The 13092-nt window shown below is 43.0% G+C and overlaps 11 non-coding genes across 11 annotated transcripts; all 11 read right to left on the bottom strand.

Moving 5' to 3' along the window:
• Positions 1-3397: 3397 nt before the first annotated feature.
• On the bottom strand, positions 3398-3470 carry TRNAR-UCG (transfer RNA arginine (anticodon UCG)). The gene has a single exon. It is a non-coding gene; the product is annotated as a tRNA-Arg (tRNA).
• Positions 3471-4990: 1520 nt separating this feature from the next.
• TRNAR-UCG (transfer RNA arginine (anticodon UCG)) lies at positions 4991-5063 on the bottom strand. The gene has a single exon. It is a non-coding gene; the product is annotated as a tRNA-Arg (tRNA).
• Positions 5064-5707: 644 nt separating this feature from the next.
• TRNAR-CCU (transfer RNA arginine (anticodon CCU)) lies at positions 5708-5780 on the bottom strand. The gene has a single exon. It is a non-coding gene; the product is annotated as a tRNA-Arg (tRNA).
• Positions 5781-6583: 803 nt separating this feature from the next.
• Positions 6584-6656, bottom strand: TRNAR-UCG (transfer RNA arginine (anticodon UCG)). Its single transcript has one exon. It is a non-coding gene; the product is annotated as a tRNA-Arg (tRNA).
• Positions 6657-7301: 645 nt separating this feature from the next.
• Positions 7302-7374, bottom strand: TRNAR-CCU (transfer RNA arginine (anticodon CCU)). Its single transcript has one exon. It is a non-coding gene; the product is annotated as a tRNA-Arg (tRNA).
• A 1521-nt stretch (positions 7375-8895) lies between these two features.
• On the bottom strand, positions 8896-8968 carry TRNAR-CCU (transfer RNA arginine (anticodon CCU)). The gene has a single exon. It is a non-coding gene; the product is annotated as a tRNA-Arg (tRNA).
• Positions 8969-9772: 804 nt separating this feature from the next.
• Positions 9773-9845, bottom strand: TRNAR-UCG (transfer RNA arginine (anticodon UCG)). Its single transcript has one exon. It is a non-coding gene; the product is annotated as a tRNA-Arg (tRNA).
• Positions 9846-10412: 567 nt separating this feature from the next.
• Positions 10413-10485, bottom strand: TRNAR-CCU (transfer RNA arginine (anticodon CCU)). Its single transcript has one exon. It is a non-coding gene; the product is annotated as a tRNA-Arg (tRNA).
• Positions 10486-11275: 790 nt separating this feature from the next.
• TRNAR-UCG (transfer RNA arginine (anticodon UCG)) lies at positions 11276-11348 on the bottom strand. The gene has a single exon. It is a non-coding gene; the product is annotated as a tRNA-Arg (tRNA).
• Positions 11349-11992: 644 nt separating this feature from the next.
• On the bottom strand, positions 11993-12065 carry TRNAR-CCU (transfer RNA arginine (anticodon CCU)). The gene has a single exon. It is a non-coding gene; the product is annotated as a tRNA-Arg (tRNA).
• An 803-nt stretch (positions 12066-12868) lies between these two features.
• On the bottom strand, positions 12869-12941 carry TRNAR-UCG (transfer RNA arginine (anticodon UCG)). The gene has a single exon. It is a non-coding gene; the product is annotated as a tRNA-Arg (tRNA).
• Between the last annotated feature and the right edge of the window lie 151 nt (positions 12942-13092).

Genomic DNA, 13092 nt, shown 5'->3' on the forward strand with positions numbered 1-13092 from the left:
ACTTCTTCTTTCCTGGATGCTTTTCTCAATAAACTGGGCTTTGACAGTGGTACCAAGCCGTCCTTGTCTTCAGCAGGACAGAGAAACAGGCACCAAGTCTCCTAACCAAGTTCAACCACACTCTGCAACTTAATAGACCAATGCTTTACAAATTAGCCAACTGTGTCATCAGCAAAGGCAGCCAATGTGCCAATCCTTTATAATTCTTCTGTAGTACTTTTCTTTCTCGTAGGCAAAATTAGCACTTTAACTGCACAAATCATACAGATTTTTACACTTGAAGCACTCCATGAACACATACACAACAGCTTCCACAACCAACCAACGCACACCACGACCGAACAACCACCCCCCACCACCACCCTCCACGCCTGGACCCCGATCAGCACCGATGACACCATCCTCACGATGAACTCCATCCACTCCGGATCACCGACCGACCCCTGCCCTCACCTTAAAAAGGAATGGTCAAGACCAGGATATCATGTTCTTCCCACCGCAGGGGTGGAAGAAGGGATAGAGCAATGTTTTATTGACAATACATAGCTTATATACTTAATTTACATCATAGGAAGTAATAGAGTAGGCGTAACAGCTGAGAGTAGACAAGATAACAGCATCCACGTGTTACTAGTGCGTAATCGGAAGGCGTGGACTAGGCGTAACTGAAGGTGTGTGCTAGAAACGTCACAGATAGGTGTCACAAAGGGGTGGCACTAAGCAGAAAGTTGCAATGTCAGCAGAAATCAGAGGCTTGGATGCGCTCGCAGCTGCATGACGTGTGATTGACGTGAAACTGGAGGGTGCAGGGGGCTTGACATTTGCACTGACGGAAAGAGACAGAAGTCTGGCATGTCAGATCAACTTGTGCTTCTATCATATCTGATATCTGGTGTTTAGGAACTGAGCTATCTGGGCGGAAAGGTCTCTGGGGCAGAAGCTATTCTATACTGACTGTGAGTGCGTGTATAAGCGCCTGAGTGTCTGCATGAGAAGCGTGGGGGCATGGGCCTTCCATGGGAGCATGGTAACAGAAGCTATGAATTACTTGCACGGAGACAGGCCGGCCCTTTGGCTCTGCAGCTGAGGGGGATGTTTACTGAAGCTAGTAGGCAGGAATGTATTTTTGAGGAGCGAAACAGATAACTCGAAGGTTGAAGTCAGTCTTGGCAGGCAGCAGGCTGAGCTAAGCGTGGTGGGCCGCGCTAGAAGTAAGGCAGAGTTCACGGGTACGGGGGCAGCCTGGGCAGCCTGGGCTGAGGCTGTCAGAGTCAGAAGAAGAAAAAGGCTCGATGGCAGAAATTCTGGGCCTACTTTGCCAGAGCTGAAAAAACATGTAGAATACACTACAAAAAGACGTTGGCATAGCATACTTAGGAACGGACTATCCAACCCATTCAGGGTGGGTCTGAAAGAGGACATGTTAACGTTGGACGCAAATGTATTTGCGTCTTCATAGCTGGCACAGGAGGGAAGTTACATGCACTTTAACTCGTACATGGAGACGGTGGGGTACACGCTAGGGAACACAACTCGACCAAAATTTATATTTCCTCAACGTCTTCAACAAGGCCGACGCTGTCATCGCACCCCACCTGCGAGACATCATCAACACATCCTTCGACACCGCCACCTTCCCTGAGAGCTGGAAACACGCCGAACTCAGCGCTCTACTCAAGAAACCAACAGCGGACCCCACCGAACTCAAGAACTACCGCCCCATCTCGCTCCTCCAGTTTCCAGCCAAAGTCATCGAGAAGACCGTCAACAAGCAGATGGCCGCCTTCCTCGAGACGAACGGATCCCTTGACCCCTCACAGTCCGGCTTCCGAGCCAATCACAGCACCGAGCCCGCCCTCATCGCCGCCACCGATGACATCCGAGCCCTGATGGACAATGGAGAAACAGCGGCCCTCATCCTCCTAGACCTCTCCGCGGCATTCGACACGGTCTGCCACCGCACCCTAGTACAGCGCCTCAGCAACATCGGAATCCAGGACAAGGCGCTGGAATGGATCGTCTCCTTCCTCGACGGAAGAACACAGAGAGTCCGCCTACCACCGTACAAGTCAGAGGCCTCCGAAGTCATCTGCGGCGTCCCTCAAGGATCTTCTTTGAGCCCCACCCTCTTCAACGTCTACATGAACCCCCTCGCGGCCATCGTACGCAAAGACTACCTCAGCATAATCTCCTACGCCGACAACACCCAGCTGATCCTCTCCCTGACCAACGACCCCGCCTCCGCCAGAGCCAACCTGCACGAAGGGATGAAAGAGGTAGCCGAGTGGATGACGACCAGCCGCCTGAAACTGAACTCGGACAAGACGGAGGTCCTCATCCTGGGCTCATCACCCTCCGCCTGGGACGACTCCTGGTGGCCTCCTGCCCTGGGCACCGCACCCAAACCGACAGACCATGCACGCAACCTGGGCTTCATCCTGGACTCCTCCCTCTCCATGACCCGGCAAGTCAACAACGTCTCCTCGGCGTGCTTCAACATCCTACGCATGCTACGGAAGATCTTCTGGTGGATCCCCACCGAGACCAGGAAGACCGTCACCCAGGCCCTCGTCACCAGCCGACTGGACTACGGCAACGCCCTCTACGCCGGCACTACCGCCAAGCTCCAGAAGAGACTCCAGCGGATCCAGAACGCCTCAGCCAGACTCATCCTCGACATCCCACGAACCAGCCACTTCACCGGACATCTGAGAGACCTTCACTGGCTCCCCATCAACAAAAGAATCACCTTCCGCCTCCTCACCCACGCACACAAAGCCCTACACGACCAAGGCCCGAGCTACCTCAACAGCGGGATCAACGTCTACGCTCCCAAACGCCACCTCTGATCAGCCAACCACGCCCTCACCGCCGTCCCCCGCATCCGAAGAGCGACTACAGGAGGAAGGTCCTTCTCCTACCTGGCCGCCAAGACCTGGAACTCCCTCCCGACCGACCTGCGCCTGACCCAAGACCACCTCTCCTTCAGGAAGAAGCTGAAGACCTGGCTGTTCGAGCAGTAGCGGCACCCCCCCATCCCCCCCAGCGCCTTGAGACCCTACGGGTATGTAGCGCGCTCTATAAGTGTCACTGATTGATTGATTGATTGATACTTACACACCTTGCATTTCATCTACACACCCTTAAGCTAAAAACCCATTCTGTCAAGTCAAAATTCTGCAACCCTATTACATATTCAGTGCGTGTACATAGAAGCACTTCTTAATGCCACTAACATGGACAAGATTTTAGGCTGAAGATGCAATCTAAATGACTGTGCAGTATGTACTCCACTGCATGAATAATTAGGAATGAGAACATGATGGCTATAAGAGTATTGGAAGAGCCTGCTTCCATTCTGAATGGAAATGTGAGTTGTGTGACCATTGGCAAAAACCGACCACGAAGGGACTCGAACCCTCAATCTTCTGATACGAAGTCAGACGCCTTATCCATTAGGCCACGCGGTCATATGTCCTGCTGTGCTTATTTTTATAATGTAGGTGGTATGCAAGGATGGGAAATATGATATTGATAGTTATTTAGGTTTACATCCCATTGTGTTTTTTCAGCTCCTTTCAATTAAAGCACTCTTTTGGAATCTATATAATGAGAATGTCACCAGTACGATAAGCTTTTGTTTTCTTTTTTGCATTTAAACCTCTTTCTTCATGAGATTAAAGCTCAGTTGTATGCTTTACATAGCTCTGGATATTTCCAATAGTGGAGAGAAACTGTTTTGACAGTAGTACAAACTGCTCCTTTCTGGATATGCCAATTTACACACGCTCAAAGGTTGTATACATTTCATGAATCCTGCCTTGCCCTATTCAAGTAGCTGAAAGCCTGTCACCACCTCTAGAAACAACAGTTACACCAATCCAATTCAAATCATTTTTTCCAAAGGAATATCTTCTGCCGGGTCAAAGTTGCATCTGACAAAGATAGGTGTTTAAAAATCTACTTTGTAGTTTCAGAACACCAACATGACCCTGAAGAGTACAGAAGTAAAATGGTACCATTTCAAAGTTCCTAATACCTCATAAGCTTCTGAGCGGAAGCATGTTATAAATATATAAATTTTTCTGGAAAAGTAAGAGCGGATATTGGTTTTCACCTCAGATGGGACTCGAACCCACAATCCCTGGCTTAGGAGGCCAGTGCCTTATCTATTAGGTCACTGAGGCACAGATAAACACCTGCATTCTAGAGGCATTATTTAAATGTATTCAATCATCAAACACTGGTGTCTGCACACAGGACGTTTCTCAGTTCTCTCCATAAGTAAACTTCCCATTTTCATCCTCTTCCATCCCCGACTTTAACACTCTGTTCTGTGCTATAATGGAGGCTCTGCATTTCGAGCAAGTGGAGAGAAATTGGAGGAGAACCACTTTCGACTCAACACTTCTTCTTTCCTGGATGCTTTTCTCAATAAACTGGGCTTTGACAGTGGTTTCAAGCCGTCCTTGTCTTCAGCAGGACACAGAAAGAGGCACCAAGTCTCCTAACCAAGTTCAACCACACTCTGCAACTTAATATACCAATGCTTTACAAATTAGCCAACTGTGTCATCAGCAAAGGCAGCCAATGTGCCAATCCTTTATAATTCTTCTGTAGTACTTTTCTTTCTCGTAGGCAAAATTAGCACTTTAACTGCACAAATCATACAGATTTTATACTTGAAGCACTCCATGGACACATACTTACACACCTTGCATTTCATCTACACACCCTTAAGCTAAAAACCCATTCTGTCAAGTCAAAATTCTGCAACCCTATTACACATTCAGTGCATGTACATAGAAGCACTTCTTAATGCCACTAACATGGACAAGATTTTAGGCTGAAGATGCAATCTAAATGACTGTGCAGTATGTACTCCACTTCATGAATAATTAGGAATGAGAACATGATGGCTATAAGAGTATTGGTAGAGCCTGCTTCCATTCTGAATGGAAAGCTGAGTTGTGTGACCATTGGCAAAAACCGACCACGAAGGGACTCGAACCCTCAATCTTCTGATCCGAAGTCAGACGCCTTATCCATTAGGCCACGCGGTCATATGTCTTGCTGTGTTTATTTTTATAATGTAGGTGGTATGCAAGGATGGGAAATATGATATTGATAGGTATTTAGGTTTACATCCCATTGTGTTTTTTCAGCTCCTTTCAATTAAAGCACTCTTTTGGAATCTATATAATGAGAATGTCACCAGTACGATAAGCTTTTGTTTTCTTTTTTGCATTTAAACCTCTTTCTTCATGAGAATAAAGCTCAGTTGTATGCTTTACATAGCTCTGGATATTTCTAGAAGTGGAGAGAAACTGTTTTGACAGTAGTAAAAACTGCTCCTTTCTGGATATGCCAATTTACACACGCTCAAAGGTTGTATACGTTTCATGAATCCTGACTTGCCCTATTCAAGTAGCTGAAAGCCTGTCACCACCTCTAGAAACAACAGTTACACCAATCCAATTCAAATCATTTTTTCCAAAGGAATATCTTCTGCCGGGTCAAAGTTGCATCTGACAAAGATAGGTGTTTAAAAATCTACTTTGTAGTTTCAGAACACCAACATGACTCTGAAGAGTACAGAAGTAAAATGGTACCATTTCAAAGTTCCTAATACCACATAAGCTTCTGAGCGGAAGCATGTAATAAATATATCAATTTTTCTGGAAAAGTAAGAGTGGATATTGGTTTTCACCTCAGATGGGACTCGAACCCACAATCCCTGGCTTAGGAGGCCAGTGCCTTATCCATTAGGCCACTGAGGCACAGATAAACACTTGCAGTCTAGAGGCATTATTTAAATGTATTCAATCGTCAAACACTGGTGTCTGCACACAGGACATTTCTCAGTTCTCTCCATAAGTAAACTTCCCATTTTCATCCTCTTCCATCCCCGACTTTAACACTCTGTTCTGTGCTATAATGGAGGCTCTGCATTTCGAGCAAGTGGAGAGAAATTGGAGGAGAACCACTTTCGACTCAACACTTCTTCTTTCCTGGATGCTTTTCTCAATAAACTAGGCTTTGACAGTGGTATCAAGCCGTCCTTGTCTTCAGCAGGACACAGAAACAGGCACCAAGTCTCCTAACCAAGTTCAACCACACTCTGCAACTTAATAGACCAATGCTTTACAAATTAGCCAACTGTGTCATCAGCAAAGGCAGCCAATGTGCCAATCCTTTATAATTTTTCTGTAGTACTTCTCTTTCTCGTAGGCTAAATTAGCACTTTAACTGCACAAATCGTACAGATTTTACACTTGAAGCACTCCATGAACACATACTTACACACCTTGCATTTCATCTACACACCCTTAAGCTAAAAACCCATTCTGTCAAGTCCAAATTCTGCAACCCTATTACATATTCAGTGCGTGTACATAGAAGCACTTCTTAATGCCACTAACATGAACAAGATTTTAGGCTGAAGATGCAATCTAAATGACTGTGCAGTATGTACTCCACTTCATGAATAATTAGGAATGAGAACATGATGGCTATAAGAGTATTGGAAGAGCCTGCTTCCATTCTGAACGGAAAGCTGAGTTGTGTGTCCATTGGCAAAAACCGACCACGAAGGGACTCGAACCCTCAATCTTCTGATCCGAAGTCAGACACCTTATCCATTAGGCCACGCGGTCATATGTACTGCTGTGCTTATTTTTATAATGTAGGTGGTATACAAGGATGGGAAATATGATATTGATAGTTATTTAGGTTTACATCCCATTGTGTTTTTTCAGCTCCTTTCAAATTAAAGCTCTCTTTTGGAATCTATATAATGAGAATGTCACCAGTACGATAAGCTTTTGTTTTCTTTTTTGCATTTAAACCTCTTTCTTCATGAGATTAAAGCTCAGTTGTATGCTTTACATAGCTCTGGATATTTCCATAAGTGGAGAGAAACTGTTTTGACAGTAGTACAAACTGCTCCTTTCTGGATATGCCAATTTACACACGCTCAAAGGTTGTATACGTTTCATGAATCCTGCCTTGCCCTATTCAAGTAGCTGAAAGCCTGTCACCACCTCTAGAAACAACAGTTACACCAATCCAATTCAGATCATTTTTTCCAAAGGAATATCTTCTGCCGGGTCAAAGTTGCATCTGACAAAGATAGGTGTTTAAAAATCTACTTTGTAGTTTCAGAACACCAACATGAGTCCGGAGAGTACAGAAGTAAAATGGTACCATTTCAAAGTTCCTAATACCTCATAAGCTTCTGAGCGGAAGCATGTAATAAATATATAAATTTTTCAAGAAAAGTAATACTGGATATTGGTTTTCACCTCAGATGGGACTCGAACCCACAATCCCTGGCTTAGGAGGCCAGTGCCTTATCCATTAGGCCACTGAGGCACACATGAACACTTGCAGTCTAGAGGCATTATTTAAATGTATTCAATCGTCAAACACTGGTGTCTGCACACAGGACATTTCTCAGTTCTCTCCATAAGTAAACTTCCCATTTTCATCCTCTTCCATCCCCGACTTTAACACTCTGTTCTGTGCTATAATGGAGGCTCTGCATTTCGTGCAAGTGGAGAGAAATTGGAGGAGAACCACTTTCGACTCAACACTTCTTCTTTCCTGGATGCTTTTCTCAATAAACTGGGCTTTGACAGTGGTATCAAGCCGTCCTTGTCTTCAGCAGGACACAGAAACAGGCACCAAGTCTGCTAACCAAGTTCAACCACACTCTGCAACTTAATAGACCAATGCTTTCCAAATTAGCCAACTGTGTCATCAGCAAAGGCAGCCAATGTGCAAAACCTTTATAATTCTTCTGTAGTACTTTTCTTTCTCGTAGGCAAAATTAGCACTTTAACTGCACAAATCATACAGATTTTTACACTTGAAGCACTCCATGAACACATACTTACACACCTTGCATTTCATCTACACACCCTTAAGCTAAAAACCCATTCTGTCAAGTCAAAATTCTGCAACCCTATTACATATTCAGTGCGTGCACATAGAAGCACTTCTTAATGCCACAAACATGGACAAGATTTTAGGCTGAAGATGCAATCTAAATGACTGTGCAGTATGTACTCCACTTCATGAATAATTAGGAATGAGAAAATGATGGCTATAAGAGTATTGGAAGAGCCTTCTTCCATTCTGAATGGAAAGCTGAGTTGTGTGACCATTGGCAAAAACCGACCACGAAGGGACTCGAACCCTCAATCTTTTGATCCGAAGTCAGACACCTTATCCATTAGGCCGCGCGGTCATATGTCCTGCTGTGCTTATTTTTATAATGTAGGTGGTATGCAAGGATGGGAAATATGATATTGATAGTTATTTAGGTTTACATCCCATTGTGTTTTTTCAGCTCCTTTCAATTAAAGCACTCTTTTGGAATCTATATAATGAGAATGTCACCAGTACGATAAGCTTTTGTTTTCTTTTTTGCATTTATACCTCTTTCTTCATGAGATTAAAGCTCAGTTGTATGCTTTACATAGCTCTGGATTTTTCCAGAAGGGTAGAGAAATTGTTTAGACAGTAGTACAAACTGCTCCTTTCTGGATATGCCAATTTACACACGCTCAAAGGTTGTATACGTTTCATGAATCCTGACTTGCCCTATTCAAGTAGCTGAAAGCCTGTCACCACCTCTAGAAACAACAGTTACACCAATCCAATTCAAATCATTTTTTCCAAAGGAATATCTTCTGACGGGTCAAAGTTGTATCCAACAAAGATAGGTGTTTAAAAATCTACTTTGTAGTTTCAGAACATCAACATGACGCTGAAGAGTACAGAAGTAAAATGGTACCATTTCAAAGTTCCTAATACCTCATAAGCTTCTGAGCGGAAGCATGTAATAAATATATACATTTTACTAGAAAAGTAATAGTGGATATTGGTTTTCACCTCAGATGGGACTCGAACCCACAATCCCTGGCTTAGGAGGCCAGTGCCTTATCCATTAGGCCACTGAGGCACAGATGAACACTTGCACGCTAGAGGCATTATATAAATGTATTCAATCGTCAAACACTGGTGTCTGCACACAGGACATTTCTCAGTTCTCTCCATAAGTAAACTTCCCATTTTCATCCTCTTCCATCCCCGACTTTAACACTCTGTTCTGTGCTATAATGGAGGCTCTGCATTTCGAGCAAGAGGAGAGAAATTGGAGGAGAACCACTTTCGACTCAACACTTCTTCTTTCCTGGATGCTTTTCTCAATAAACTGGGCTTTGACAGTGGTATCAAGCCTTCCTTGTCTTCAGCAGGACACAGAAACAGGCACCAACTCTCCTAACCAAGTTCAACCACACTCTGCAACTTAATAGACCAATGCTTTACAAATTAGCCAACTGTGTCATCAGCAAAGGCAGCCAATGTGCCAATCCTTTATAATTCTTCTGTAGTACTTTTCTTTCTCGTAGGCAAAATTAGCACTTTAACTGCACAAATCATACAGATTTTTACACTTGAAGCACTCCATGAACACATACTTACACACCTTGCATTTCATCTACACACCCTTAAGCTAAAAACCCATTCTGTCAAGTCAAAATTCTGCAACCCTATTACATATTCAGTGCGTGTACATAGAAGCACTTCTTAATGCCACTGACATGGACAAGATTTTAGGCTGAAGATGCAATCTAAATGACTGTGCAGTATGTACTCCACTTCATGAATAATTAGGAATGAGAACATGATGGCTATAAGAGTATTGGAAGAGCCTGCTTCCATTCTGAACGGAAAGCTGAGTTGTGTGTCCATTGGTTAAAACCGACCACGAAGGGACTCGAACCCTCAATCTTCTGATCCGAAGTCAGACACCTTATCCATTAGGCCACGCGGTCATTGGTCCTGCTGTGCTTATTTTAATAATGTAGGTAGTATGCAAGGATGGGAAATATGATATTGATAGTTATTTAGGTTTACATCCCATTGTGTTTTTTCAGCTCCTTTCAATTAAAGCACTCTTTTGGAATCTATATAATGAGAATGTCACCAGTACGATAAGCTTTTGTTTTCTTTTTTGCATTTAAACCTCTTTCTTCATGAGATTAAAGCTCAGTTGTATGCTTTACATAGCTCTGGATATTTCCAGAAGTGGAGAGAAACTGTTTTGACAGTAGTACAAACTGCTCCTTTCTGGATATGCCAATTTACACACGCTCAAAGGTTGTATACGTTTCATGAATCCTGCCTTGCCCTATTCAAGTAGCTGAAAGCCTGTCACCACCTCTAGAAACAACAGTTACACCAATCCAATTCAAATCATTTTTTCCAAAGGAATATCTTCTGCCGGGTCAAAAAGTAAAATGGTACCATTTCAAAGTTCCTAATACCACATAAGCTTCTGAGCGGAAGCATGTAATAAATATATCAATTTTTCAAGAAAAGTAATACTGGATATTGGTTTTCACCTCAGATGGGACTCGAACCCACAATCCCTGGCTTAGGAGGCCAGTGCCTTATCCATTAGGCCACTGAGGCACAGATGAACACTTGCAGTCTAGAGGCATTATTTAAATGTATTCAATCGTCAAACACTGGTGTCTGCACACAGGACATTTCTCAGTTCTCTCCATAAGTAAACTTCCCATTTTCATCCTCTTCCATCCCCGACTTTAAAACTCTGTTCTGTGCTATAATGGACTCTCTGCATTTCGAGCAAGTGGAGAGAAATTGGAGGAGAACCACTCTCGACTCAACACTTCTTCTTTCCTGGATGCTTTTCTCAATAAACTGGGCTTTGACAGTGGTATCAAGCCGTCCTTGTCTTCAGCAGGACACAGAAACAGGCACCAAGTCTCCTAACCAAGTTCAACCACACTCTGCAACTTAATAGACCAATGCTTCACAAATTAGCCAACTGTGTCATCAGCAAAGGCAGCCAATGTGCCAATCCTTTATAATTCTTCTGTAGTACTTCTCTTTCTCGTAGGCAAAATTAGCACTTTAACTGCACAAATCATACAGATTTTACACTTGAAGCACTCCATGAACACATACTTACACACCTAGCATTTCATCTACACACCCTTAAGCTAATAACCCATTCTGTCAAGTCAAAATTCTGCAACCCTATTACATATTCCGTGCGTGTACATAGAAGCACTTCTTAATGCCACTAACATGAACAAGATTTTAGGCTGAAGATGCAATCTAAATGACTGTGCAGTATGTACTCCACTTCATGAATAATTAGGAATGAGAACATGATGGCTATAAGAGTATTGGAATTCTGAATGGAAATCTGAGTTGTGTGACCATTGGCAAAAACCGACCACGAAGGGACTCGAACCCTCAATCTTCTGATCCGAAGTCAGACGCCTTATCCATTAGGCCACGCGGTCATATGTCCTGCTGTGCTTATTTTTATAATGTAGGTGGTATGCAAGGATGGGAAATATGATATTGATAGTTATTTAGGTTTACATCCCATTGTGTGTTTTCAGCTCCTTTCAATTAAAGCACTCTTTTGGAATCTATATAATGAAAATGTCACCAGTACGATAAGATTTTGCTTTCTTTTTTGCATTTAAACCTCTTTCTTCATGAGAATAAAGCTCAGTTGTATGCTTTACATAGCTCTGGATATTTCTAGAGGTGGAGAGAAACTGTTTTGACAGTAGTAAAAACTGCTCCTTTCTGGATATGCCAATTTACACACGCTCAAAGGTTGTATACGTTTCATGAATCCTGACTTGCACTATTCAAGTAGCTGAAAGCCTGTCACCACCTCTAGAAACAACAGTTACACCAATCCAATTCAAATAATTTTTTCCAAAGGAATATCTTCTCCCGGGTCAAAGTTGCATCTGACAAAGATAGGTGTTTAAAAATCTACTTTGTAGTTTCAGAACACCAACATGACTCTGAAGAGTACAGAATAAAAATTGTACCATTTCAAAGTTCCTAATACCACATAAGCTTCTGAGCGGAAGCATGTAATAAATATATCAATTTTTCTGGAAAAGTAAGAGTGGATATTGGTTTTCACCTCAAATGGGACTCGAACCCACAATCCCTGGCTTAGGAGGCCAGTGCCTTATCCATTAGGCCACTGAGGCACAGATAAACACTTGCAGTCTAGAGGCATTATTTAAATGTATTCAATCGTCAAACACTGGTGTCTGCACACAGGACATTTCTCAGTTCTCTCCATAAGTACACTTCCCATTTTCATCCTCTTCCATCCCCGACTTTAACACTCTGTTCTGTGCTATAATGGACTCTCTGCATTTCGAGCAAGTGGAGAGAAATTGGAGGAGAACCACTCTCGACTCAACACTTCTTCTTTCCTGGATGCTTTTCTCAATAAACTGGGCTCTGACAGTGGTATCAAGCCGTCCTTGTCTTCAGCAGGACACAGAAACAGGCACCAAGTCTCCTAACCAAGTTCAACCACACTCTGCAACTTAATAGACCAATGCTTCACAAATTAGCCAACTGTGTCATCAGCAAAGGCAGCCAATGTGCCAATCCTTTATAATTCTTCTGTAGTAATTGTATTTCTCGTAGGCAAAATTAGCACTTTAACTGCACAAATCGTACAGATTATACACTTGAAGCACTCCATGAACACATACTTACACACCTTGCATTTCATCTACACACCCTTAAGCTAAAAACCCATTCTGTCAAGTCAAAATTCTGCAACCCTATTACATATTCCGTGCGTGTACATAGAAGCACTTCTTAATGCCACTAACATGAACAAGATTTTAGGCTGAAGATGCAATCTAAATGACTGTGCAGTATGTACTCCACTTCATGAATAATTAGAAATGAGAACATGATGGCTATAAGAGTATTGGAAGAGCCTGCTTCCATTCTGAATGGAAATCTGAGATGTGTGACCATTGGCAAAAACTGACCACGAAGGGACTTGAACCCTCAATCTTCTGATCCGAAGTCAGACACCTTATCCATTAGGCCACGCGGTCATATGCCCTGCTGTGCTTATTTTTATAATGTAGGTGGTATACAAGGATGGGAAATATGATATTGATAGTTATTTAGGTTTACATCCAATTGTGTTTTTTCAGCTCCTTTCAATTAAAGCTCTCTTTTGGAATCTATATAATGAGAATGTCA

The sequence above is a fragment of the Lissotriton vulgaris genome, chromosome 5 (genome assembly GCF_964263255.1).
Source record: "Lissotriton vulgaris chromosome 5, aLisVul1.2, whole genome shotgun sequence".
Lineage (NCBI taxonomy): Eukaryota > Metazoa > Chordata > Amphibia > Caudata > Salamandridae > Lissotriton > Lissotriton vulgaris.